This window comes from Plutella xylostella, chromosome 26, assembly GCF_932276165.1.
Source record: "Plutella xylostella chromosome 26, ilPluXylo3.1, whole genome shotgun sequence".
NCBI classification, from domain to species: Eukaryota; Metazoa; Arthropoda; class Insecta; order Lepidoptera; family Plutellidae; genus Plutella; species Plutella xylostella.
In genome coordinates, this window is record NC_064006.1 from 7,614,712 (window position 1) to 7,627,884 (window position 13,173).

A 13,173-nucleotide genomic window follows, 5' to 3' on the forward strand; every position below is an offset into this window, starting at 1 on the left:
TAGATAAGGGAAGGAAGGGCCCAAAACGCCTCCCAGTAATTCAATATTTATATCACTCTAAAATACCTTTTACGTATAAAATTTTGTTACACAGCTTAGACTCTAAGAATAGTCTCCTGGGTTTTCTTCCACGGCAATTGTACTTCTTATTTCCGTTGGGAATGGCCATATTTTTGGTTAAAAAAAGTTATTTTATTAACTAATAACTGCTATAAAGACTGGGCCGTTAGATAAGCGTCGTGTAAGTTGTTTGTACGTACGTTTTGTGTTAGAAATGAGATTTACCTTTGACACGAGCGGTAACAATGTTGCGAGTAGCGGCGGGCTTACATGCGACGGGTTAGATCATAAAATTTGTTAAAAAACCTTTAATACAACAAGGGAAGTTACGGGCGAAAACCAATAAAAAAGGTATTACCATGCCTTATTAAGGCTTAAACCTAGACGTAATACCAACCTTACCAACGTTAAAACCCCCGATACTTAACGCTAAAAGTCCGTGAACTTTTTAGCGGCAACCACACACAGATACACACACAGCCCTCTTTTTTGTCGGGGGTTAAAAAGAGGGGTCATTTTGTGAGTGGACCTTTTTCATTGCTACAATACACCCGGTATTATTGATATTTTGTCCGTTAATTAATAAGGTTCCATGTAAACGTGGCATTAGCGGAACTAAGGAATTTTAGTAGGAGCTGTCACACGCCACACAATACCGAGGACGTTGTCCACCGCTGCCGACTACTGAGTTCCGAATTCAATCTGTACGATGTCGACTGAATGGTGTAGTGGACTCTGTTTTCTATGCTAAACTTCCGGGATTGTAAATCTAGATGTGCAGCTTTCCTCACGATGTTTTCCTTCACTCTAACAGCGAGATTTGACATAAATTCCAAAGAACTAATTGGTACATTACAGAGCCGGGATTCAACCCGCATCTCCGGCGTGAGAAGCGGGCGTTTACCGTACTGAGCTGCCACCGCTCTTACGCATTATCTTGAGCATCAATAAATAATTATCAACATTACCGTTGCATAATATTATGAATCTATGAATCGATGTGAAAGCTTGCGCGAACTAACATTACAACACCCAGGCTTGCTGCTCCAGTTTACTCGGGATCTAGGCTAGCTGAGCTGAATTTAAGGGGATATGTACAAAGGTTCTACTCGAGAGAGCCACGTACAGGTGCTTCGCCCCCCTCTCTGAATAGAATAGAATAGAATAACATTGCAGCGTGTCGACAGCAGTGGACAACCGGCCGGTGCTTATCTAAACAGTTTCCGAGTAAGTACGTGGCGCGCCGCATCAGATTAGCCAAATGAGGGCGGCACTATCGCGGCGGACTTATGCACCGCCGTAAATCTCTTCAAGCCGCGCGTGACTTACGTGTGAATGAGTCACGGAAACTTACGTTTTGGACATCGGACGGCTAGGATTTGGAGTTTGGTGGGTGAGTTATGGGGTAAGATGACTATTCATTTAAACGGGTTATTTTTGTGTCTAGTTTTTATATGTATAGCTTTTGTTTTTATCCTACGGTAAAGAAAAATAATAAGACATCTCACACCCGCGGCCATTCGCTACCAAGCTAGGCAAAGCCTATTATATGGGTGTCTGTCAATTTATGAATATACACAGATCTATGTGTATGTATAAATTTAAGGTAACGGCAAAGACCCGAGTACAAATATCTGTCTTTAAAGAAATATTTGACCCAACCGGAATTCGAACCCATGACCTTTGACACTTGAGCCAGCTCTTACCAACTTTACTGCCGTTATTATGAACATCATCAAACATCATCTTCATCCAGCAGACTGGAGGGTGTCCCGCGCTAAGTAGTACTCTTTTTATGTGTGTTTTGAATGCTGACCCCCAAATTCATAGACCGTATTTTAAGTTTAGAGAACCTTTACAAATGACTTCCAAACACAAGAAGTTGTGTCAGTCAAAAGGGCATAATTCGTATATCACAATATAATTTGTTAACGCTGTATAAATTCCGGGTGTTAAGTATATTATGTACTTGTGTAATAATCGCAGCTGTACATTCTAAAGTTAGTTATATTTTATGTATTCACATAGAAAACGTACATGGTACTTATGTACGTACATGCATTCAATGAAAACTCTGTTTAATTTGCCAAATAAAACCATTTGTAAGCGAAAACATAATTCAGCCCTCACACGGAGCCTCAGTATTGGTCAAATAAAATGTAAAATACACTTTTGGATTTTTGTTCAGTTCCCCCTAAGAATGTGTGTATAGTTTAAGTATTGTATTTACTTCTATATTTATTTATTTTATTTACTTGATAAAGAATATATGAGTGGATGAATATCAAACTGCCATATGTCACGTCCACGCAAAATTTGGGAAATGGAGGTTTTTGTTTTCTCTATTATTTAATGGTCATAGAACTTGCCCCGTGATTTAATCAGTTGACGTGTGACCTTCAGAATGTATTTTAATAAACAAATCCATTATAACACTCATAGAAAGGCGTAAAAATTAATAAACAGTTTGGACTTATAGCAGTTTGATATGCCCATACAAGACTTATGCTGTTTTGATATGAGTCATAAGGACTTATAGTTGTTTGAAAAATACTAATATCATGGGCCGGACTCAGTAAGACTAATATAGTATATATTCTATTAAATATAATGAAGTTAATCAACCAAAATTTATCGGTAGAAAAGTACCTACCTACCGTATTATATTCTACCCGATACGGCCCTGTGTTTACTACGAAAATGCTTTGTGATTGACACGTGGGTTGGAAAAAAAGGGGTTTTAAACTTACTTCGCCATAGTTTTCTGTCGTTTTTTTGCTACACTCTTCAATCTGTTCCTTTTCCGAGCTTTATCAGGGTCCACAATCACAATTTCCTCAACGTTTTCATTCATATTCGTTATAAAACACTGGGAGCACACACCACAGCCTCGAAATTCTCACCAAAACTGACGCCATGTTGAAAAAATTACGCTCTGTGATTGGCTGGAATGGACTTGTGAAAATTTGTAATGCGAAACGGTTGGATTTAAAAGGATTTGAAAAAAACTTACTTTTGAAACGGCTTTTTTCTCATGGATGCCTTGCACTTATTGGAACTTGAAGGGCATAGGCAAACTGACATTTTAACGGAGAACACGACCAAATCAAAAAGTCAATTTTTCGGGTAGGTGGACATATGGCAGTTTGATATTCATCCACTCATATATGGGACGCAGTTGCTAGGAAAAACCATTGTATGAGTCCGCGTTTTCCGTCCGCATTTGTTTACTGTCAAACCTACCAATGATTAAAGTCACATTAATAAACAATATTCAATTAATCTAACCGAACTATACTCTGTCCATTCTATTATCTGTGGGGGTGTAAGTACCTGCACCTGGCTCTCTCGAATGGAACCGTTGTGCATATCCCCAAGGTCTAAACTGCCTTCCTAAGCTTGGACCATTTTCCCACCACGCCGGTCCACTGCGGGTTGGTGGGTTCACATATCTAGATTTGCTAGATCTAGATATGCAGGTTTCCTCACGATGTTTTCCTTCACCGTAAGAGCGATGGTATACATTTTACTTAAGTTAAAAGAACTCATTGGTACATGCCAGCGCCGGGATTCGAACCCGCATCTCTGGCGTGAGAAGCGGGCGCTTACCCGACTGAGCTACCACCGCCCCATTATATTATTACCACATACTCTGTCCATTATATTATTGTTTTTTTTACATTGGAAATTCCATACATATTTCATGACTGCAAAGGAAAACCAACTTTACTTACCAGACATAAGTAAACGTCAAAGATGATTCGGTTGCGCTGACACTTCAACTTGTTCGTATATTCTTAACTAGCTGGTCAAGCGCGCTTCGCTTCGCCTTAAAAAGTTTTCCGCGGGAATTCCGGGATAAAAAGTAGCCTATGTTCTTTCTCAGGGTCTAGACCATCTGTATACAAAATTTCATTCAAATCCGTTCAGTAGTTTTGGCGTGAAAGAGTAACAGACAGACAGACACAGTTACTTTCGCATTTATAATATAAAATAAGTTAGGATTAGGATATAAGCCCTCAGTGATCGTGTAGTATGACGCGATCATTCGTTACGGTATCTAATGCGTCGCACGCGCAGGCTCGATTGAGTGTCGCTCGCGCATGCGCCACTGGCATAGTAATTTATATGAGCTGCGGTTGTACTGAAAGCTACGCTATGTTCTAGTAGCAGCTCTATAGCTTATTCGCATTGATAATCTGCCTATAGCAGTCCATAGCTGGACGTAGGTCTCTCAAAAAGCGCGCCACTGTATGCGATATATAGCTTTCTGCATCCAATCATTACCAGCCAACTTTCGCAAGTTGACGCTTTATCTAGCCGGATTGCCTCCTAAACTACGTTATTAAGTTTTTTTCTAAAGGTAACTATAAAGTTTAGATTTACCCAGTCTTTAAATTGGATGTAAGTTTAACTTTAGTTCATGTAAATAAAGTAAATAAAATAAAACTTATCACAGTTCTCTAGGCATTTTCCATTTTTGTGTCAGCTGTCAATGTTTTGTATTGCAATGCGATAATTAACCTACACGACTGGAGAGAGCTAGGTGCATGACCAAATTCTTTACATGCCCATCCGATGACATGGATTAAATATTATGTTATATCACTTATTTATTTAGAAACATAAATAGTTTAATCCACCAAATTTAAACGCGGGACCTGAGTTTTTAGCCGCACATAGTTTATATTATAGCTTTGCTTGCGGTGTGACCCTAACTTTAGTCGAGAATTTCGATGATATCAGCCAATGTACGACATTAAATCGTTGGTATTCTTTGATTCTGGGAACGGTTAACAATTCGGGCACTTAGCATTTTTAACTTTCTGTAGTTCCTTTAAAGTACAGAGCGACTACGAATAGTGAGAACCACGTCAAATTAGGTAATCGTCACAAATCACAATAACATCTCATGTACAGTGATAGTGAGATATTTTTTCACTATTGTACCGGCAAAAAGAAATCGCTTTTAATTAATATTTTCAAATGTCAAAACGTGCGAAATGATGTAATTACCTACTTACATATTTGTTTTAAACGTAAAACAATATTATTATAACTAACCTACGATAAGTCAAATGGTTGCTCTATGGACTTGTAGCGACATGTTATAGTCACGTTTTGCAATGTCAGCTTTCTAGTAACTTCCAGTAGCGAACAATGCGCAGACGCTAGTCGTCTCGCGCCCGCCATTTAGATAACACACTTGAGTAATGTAATTTGGTTATCATGTAGAAATATCAGTAAATAGTTTGGCCTCAAGAAATCCTGCATTCGTCATTTACCGCAACCCCATAGTCACCCACATTATACCCTAAAGACTAATGTTGTCTAAAATAAAAATAAAAAAAATATTCAAGGTTATAATATAAATTAACATTTAACTAATGAAGCCTTACCTAATTATAAATAAAAATATGAAAACTGAACTATAAGATAAAATTTTACAAATTCAAATTATTCGCCTCAAGCTAGTCTGAATAGTCAAAGATGCCGCCAATTTCTTTAAATTCACATGACAACAGCGGTTTTGATTTTGGCTTTGACCTTGATACTCATTTTGCAACACCTGTAAATACCTTTAGGTTTACTTTGTTGCTCAGTTCGGAAAATTAACCGTATAAGGACTTGTCCAGCCGTGCGTATGGAATATCCTACATTAGCCTACTCAGTGACGGCTATGGACTATAATTGGACTGTACACTTGCAAGCAAATGAATAGCTTCTTTGGTCCGTTGAGGCAATATAAATAATTTTATTAAATATGTTTTCTAAAGTAGTATTAGGATTATCCTTAGAGGGCGTCCAACGCTACGATTGTATGTAACACTCAAGTACTACTACTCTACCGATGATTCCAGTTTTAGATAATAAAAAATCTGAATACCGGTGACTCGAATTATCTGTCCATACGTGTAGATAAACAAGACAAGTTTCATACGCAAAATTGTATGGAATTACGCACGTCAGTATGTGCATAAGTGGAATCGGTATTAAGTTGTCCCACTGTGCAGGTTTTTACTCAAATGAATGACCCAGTATGCGTATCCAACTATTCATATTTGGGTATGAATTCTTTAATCTGGTTTTCGGAACGTGAAATCATACTTATTCCGGTCAGATTGCTTTATCATTGGCCCTTAAAGGTTTTCCCGTGGAAATGCTTATTAAGTTAAGCGTCAAGCTTTCGGTATCGTACGTATCGGCCCAAACGGATTGTCATAAAAGTATGAATAACCGACGGATGAAGTGGACGCACTTGTGTGAATTTATATGCAAGGAAGAATACTGAATGCGATGCGTCCGTTGCGTACGACGCCGAAAAGTGTACGCTTACCTTAAGACTCAGGCACACCGTATCACAAGACATTTCACCACAATTTACGACTCAATTATGGAGATGTGCCAAATTTCTATAACCAAATATAAAACCAACGGAATTAATAGCAGAAATAAATTTATTTTACCGAAAAATCCTAAATGGTGTAATTCTATCCTTTAAGTTGTAAATTATGCTTAAGCGGTCATAATTTATTTTAAATACCTAATTTGAGATTTTATTTAGCGCCTACCTCTTTAGAATGGTTTCACTCTTCGTCTTGAGGTCAAAATATTGTATCATCGCTATAACTGGATGTTGTCCCCAACAGAAAATGAGGTACTTCTTCTTCTTCTTCTTCTTGTAGTGCCTCTCCATCATTGGAAGTTGGCAGTCAGCTCTTTGCAGCGCTCTCTATTCTTGGCTTGACAATCAAATGAGGTAGTTACAGGTGTTACAAGGCTATAACTGTATATATCTATATTTTGTTTTAAATGTGAATAAATAAACCAACCCTACTTAGACAGAATAGGGGGAAAGAATTTTTGTGGATTTAAATTATTTATCTAATTATAATTTTGCACCAAATAGTCAGAATAACAATAGATAGGTACAGCATTTATCCCGAATGTTCCGAGGTAACCCTTGTGAGGCGAAGCTGAGAGAGAAATTAATAAAACCTTTAGATGTGTGTTATGTTTCTAACCTACGGATTGACATTAGGAAAACCTACACTCGGACCGTTTATAAAAATTTCAAATAGAGTCACAAAAATGAAGATATATTTCATTCCCAACGACACCTTAGTCATACAGAATTAAATTGAACAAGTTTATACGACAGCGAATAGCCATTTTGTATAATTAATGAGTATTTACAAGTTTTTAATGTGTATTAGAGGCGTTTATAGCGGCCTCGGAGGTGAATCTTAATGTCACTCTCAGGAATTTGAGGAAAAAGTTTGGTTTTGACATAGACATATATGACACTAGATGCTCCAAGTTACGTACACTTGGGGCATCTAGTGTCATATATGTCTGTGAGTGTCTGAGACTATGAAAAGGTTTATCATATGATCAACTTTAAAAAATAATTTGCATTATCTGTGTCAAAATTAATAATACAGTAACATTAACATTAACAATGTAACAAGAGTAAACGCTCACAAAATACCTTCATTGTCAATACTACATGTACCTACTGGCTAGAAAAACATTTCCTCCTATAGTACAGGCTAGACCTAGTTTAGGTGGAATTAAAAATGTAAATAACACATTCCTAGATTACCTAAGTACCTATATTGAGCACTGTTAAAACACCAATAACTTACCTAAGTTTTGCATGCTAACCTAATAATAGTTTAAGTAACTTCTTAATGAACCTATGTTTTTACTGACTTGTGTATTTGTAAAATGTGTGTGAAAATGGGTCAAATAAATATATTTTGTATTTTGTATTTGTATTTGTATTTATACCAATTTCGGCACGCCTGGTTCTTATAGAAATGAGTGCATTTGTGGCATCTAGTCATATATGTCTGTGGGTTTTGTACAGAAATACCAACTCTACTCTGCAGATACCTGACCCCACCTTTTTTCATTCCGATCATTGTTATCTAAATCAAGGTTTCAGTTATCTACTTGGCACTGGCAGACTGTAAAAATAGAGATAATAGATTTGACTTTGTTGACTTTGTTGTATTTTTTTCGTATTTATTACGGTATTTATTTTAAAAATACATACATAGAACAAAAGTTATTCTAAACATAGAACTGTATATAATTTTAAAAATATAACACAGATATAATAAAATTCTTGTCTATTCTCGTATAACCTTTAACTTATACAAAAAAAAAAAACTTGGCACCTTACACTCGAGATGTCAATCATAACATTTCTATTCAAACGCGATAAATAAATAAATTAAAAGTGACACCTGAGAAGAGATGACCATAAATCTATATTAACTTATTACGAATTCCACGATCGTTTAAAAAATAACCATGAATAACATATTTTAAGGCTGGTATAATGAGTTTTTTGTGTTCTCACCATGGGGTCCCATATTGTGTCAAAGTCAAATAGACGAACACTCTTAACGTCTTTATTTCACAGGAAACATTATAGTTTTATGCTTATTTTTATGATATTATTTGGGCCCCGGGCCGGTAGCTGAACGTATATTTGAATTAATTTTGAATTTGGAATTATATAGGATTGTTTTTCGGATGCCAGTTGGGATAATTTTTGGTTTTTATGTGCTTTGTTGCTTTTAAGCGTGGTGGTCTAGTAGTTACCTAAATGGCGACCAAATGGTGTAGTGGTTAGTGACCCTGGCTACTACGCCGAAGGTCCCGGGTTCGATTACTGACTGAGGCAATTAAATTTGGGAATTTTATACACTGTGGAGACAATTAGGTGGAAGTAGCTTAGGACACTATAAACTGTTAGGGTTAATACATTTTGTAACATCAATTAGGTTATCAGTATATATTTAGAGGTAGCATCATAGACCTAATTAAGCTAAGCCAGCTCAAAATTATTCCGATCTCGTATTAAATTGTAAGAAGATGAGAAAACACGGGTAATGTTTTACATAAAATATAACTCTATAAAAATTAACAAAACATATTTTTTTTTAAATGCATGCATGCTTTTATTATTTGCTTCTCAGTATGTGGTTAAAAGAATAGGCACTTTGTGTAGAATATACACACACACACACACTCACGCCTTGTACTAATTTACTCCCTTGCGGGGTAGGCAGAGGTGCATTGCTGGCCCACTTTTCGCCAGGGTGTTATGTTAGTCCCAATGTAATAGGGGGCGGGCCTATTGCCATTTTACGGGCACATCCAAATCCGAGAACAAATATCTGTGTTTAAACAAATATCTGCCTCAGCCGCAAATCGAACCCGGGACCTTCGGCTCAGTAGTCAGGTCACTATCTTTAATATCTAAATTTTGAATAAAATTATTAAGAATTTAGTTGCTAATCTAGCTTTTGGTTTAATATTTATTTTTCAATCTGTGTAGATGTAGATAATAGATATATCAGCTGTTCGGTACCCATAATACAGGCTCTGCCTAGTTTGGGGTTGGATGGCCGTGTGTGAGATGTCCCCACATAATTATTGTTACACTCACGAGCAATGAAAAAGTTCGTCCTGCCATTGACGTTCCATATGTCACTGGAACTTTTTCATTGCTTGTGAGTAGTGTTGCCACGAATAGTGAATTGGCCGAATACCGAATACCGAATATTCGGCGACGCTGCCGGCCGAAGCGCCGAATATTCGGCCGCCGAATATTCGGCGCTACAACCTGTTTTTTTGTTCCTGGAACTGCTTTGAAGAAGTCGCTACAGATTATATGAGAAATGCTAATTATTAGGAGGCGGAATGCTGTAGCAAACGAGTTGAATTTTTATTTGATAATAGTTCGCCTAGATCAGATAGCCGATCCTTACAAGTGGTGGTCAGCAAACAAAAAACAATACCCGAACCTTTTGAAATTTGCAAAAACTTATCTTTCTTCACCTGGAAGTAGCGTTTATAGTGAGAGGTTATTTTCTGAGGATGGTTACAATGAAAAGCGCAATCGTGGGCTACCAAAAATGCTGAAATACTCGTTTTTATCCAGCACAACTTACTACTGATTATTTTTAAGTACTAAAATGTTGTGATTTGGAAATAAATACACAATTTTGATTAAAATAACAAGTCATTTTTTACATGATTTACTATTCGGTATTCGGCCCGAATAGTACGCACTATTCGGCCGAATACCGAATACTGAAAAAACTGGCCGAATAGGCCGAATACCGAATAGTTGCCGAATATTCGTGGCATCTCTACTTGTGAGTGTATTTTACAATGCAATCCACTTTATTTGCACCAAGAACAAAAATTACAAAAAACAAAACTTAAAAAATAAAACAGTACAAAGAGGCGGTCTTATTGCTTATAGCAATCTCTACCAGACAACCTTTGGATGGAAGAGAGTGAGTCTGCTGTATCTACTGTATTTTTCCAATATTTTGTAACGAATATGGCCACCACCATACGAATGGTCCTTAACTCGATGGTCATAAAGATCAATTCTGATCAGCAGTAGATAGAGTCCATTGCAAAGGTACATCTTTGTAACCAGTCACCCGATATGACCAGCATTGAACGATAAAACAGCATTTATGTCCGTACAAAGTAAAATTGACCTTAAGGACCAATAAATAAGCCGTCTTCTCCAGTTACATGAGCTCTAAACAGACGTTTATCGGTTTAAGGGCAGATTTGGCTTGCACTGTGCATACAGGATGTTGCAAAAAGGTATACTAAGATGAAAGGGGGTATTTGTTTCGTGAATTTCCAAAACTCGTGGAACAAAAGTTGTTCAGAATGACCCCCTGAGTCTCCCCCTTTCGGCTTAGTATACCCTTTTTGCAACACCCTCTACAATAAAGTACTTAGGTTACTTAGTCTCAAACATACAGGTGTTACAAAAGTGGTAAAGTAAGCTGATAGGGGATGACTCAGGGAGTCAATCTTAACAACTTTTGAACTACGACTAGGTACTATAGCATTTTTGAAATACCCTGTATTATGTAAGTAGTGATTACTCACTTTCAAATATATTTTGTATACTGTTAGTATCACAGTTTGTGTGGAACATTGACTAAAGACTAGATATGATTTGCAAAGGTATGGTTTATTTTATTTTATTAGATAAGTTTCAGTTGCTGACTGTTCAGGGTGATACGTCACTCGAGGAGGATAATATGTCCTTACATATGAAATTGGCGTTTTGTCGTACTGGCCACTTTGATCTCAAATATTACCTTTATGGTTAGGAATTCCAAATTCAAATTCATACAGCTATTTACTCATGCATTTGTGTTTCAAACCCCCTAATTCATTTGTTTTTTCTTCTTTTGTTTTTTTCTTTGTGTCACTCTGTTTACAAAATGGAAAACTTGAAATATCGCGTTATTTACGAGTATGAGTTCCACCGTGGCACCAGTGCTGCAGAAACGGCTCGAAGGATTAATGATGTGTATGGTGACGGTGTCGCAAAAGAAAACACAGTGCGTTTTTGGTTCCAACGTTTTCGTTCTGGAAATTTCGACCTGCAGAACAAGCCTCGTGGACGGCCGGAGACCAAAGTTGATAATGAAGAATTGAAGGCTATTGTGGAAGCGGATCCATCGCAAACCACGTCCGAGTTAGCTGCAGGCTCCGGTGTTAGTGATAAAACTATTCTAATCCACTTGAAGCAAATTGGGAAGGTGAAAAAGCTTGAAAGGTGGGTACCTCATGAATTGAGTGAAGCAAACCGACAAACGCGCGTCGACTGCTGCGTTACGTTACTCAACCGGCACAATAATGAAGGAATTTTAAATCGAATCATTACCTGTGATGAAAAGTGGATCCTCTACGATAATCGGAAGCGCTCATCGAACAGCGAACCAGCCAAATCCTGCCCTAAGCGAAAATTGACTAAAAAAAAGTTGCTTGTAAGTGTTTGGTGGACTAGTGCCGGTGTCGTTCACTACAGCTTTCTTAAATCTGGCCAGACGATTACGGCAGATATCTATTGTCAGCAACTGCAAACCATGATGGAAAAGCTAGCTGCTAAGCAACCGAGGCTGGTCAATCGCTCTAGGCCACTGCTGCTTCAGGACAACGCTAGACCACACACTGCACAACAGACGGCTACCAAATTAGAGGAGCTTCAATTAGAATGTCTTAGACATCCACCGTACTCTCCGGACCTTGCTCCAACAGATTACCATTTTTTTCGCAATTTGGATAACTACTTGCAAGGAAAAAAATTCAACTCTGATGGGGCAGTCCAAACCGCCTTCAAAGATTTTATTGATTCCCGCCCGAATGGTTTTTTTAGTAAGGGGATCAATGAACTACCTATGAGATGGCAAAAGTGCATACATAGCAATGGTACATACTTTGATTAATTTAATATATTTCATTTAAAAAAAAAAACGACTTTATGTTCCTCCTATAGAAAACGCCAATTTCATATGTAAGGACCTAATATACACTAGCCCCCAAATTCATAGAGCTTTTTGACACTTTACAGTCGGTTTAAAATTGACGTATTGATATACGGATTTTAAATTGTTTGACTGACGTAAAGAGTCGAAACTCGTGTGTGTCAAAGTCAATTTTAACCTTGTTGTAAATTTACAATACAGTCTATGAATTTGAGGGTTAGTCTAGTATCATTATGTGTATACGCCGTGTCACTTTTTTCGGTCAACTGACCAATGATTCATTGACTTTGAATCTTAAATCCCACGCAAGAAGAAACATTTTCGAATGTCTCATACGACAGCGATCAGATTTGGGACATAAATTATTATGGCCTATTGTCTAATTCCGATTATTGGACAGGGAAGTGTGAAAGATGTATTCTATTACTTATAATTCATGACACTAAGATATTTGAGCTTATAAAACATGTTGGTCTGGTGTGGATCCCCAATGTTTTATGTTAACATAACATGTTGTATGCTGATATTTGCTCGTGTAAATTAAAAAAATCCAGTAGGTATATAAAATGGGTGCGTATTGCGACGTATAAAAACGAAATGTATAATTTCACATTAATAACGTTCACAACATATAATGAACGTTACGTATAACAACAAAATCTATATTTTCATAAGGTATAAGATTCGATTGGTATAACGTACATTTTATATAATATCAAAATATATAATACTTACGAGGACTAATATCAATTCGTATAACATACATTACGTATATCGTTTAAAA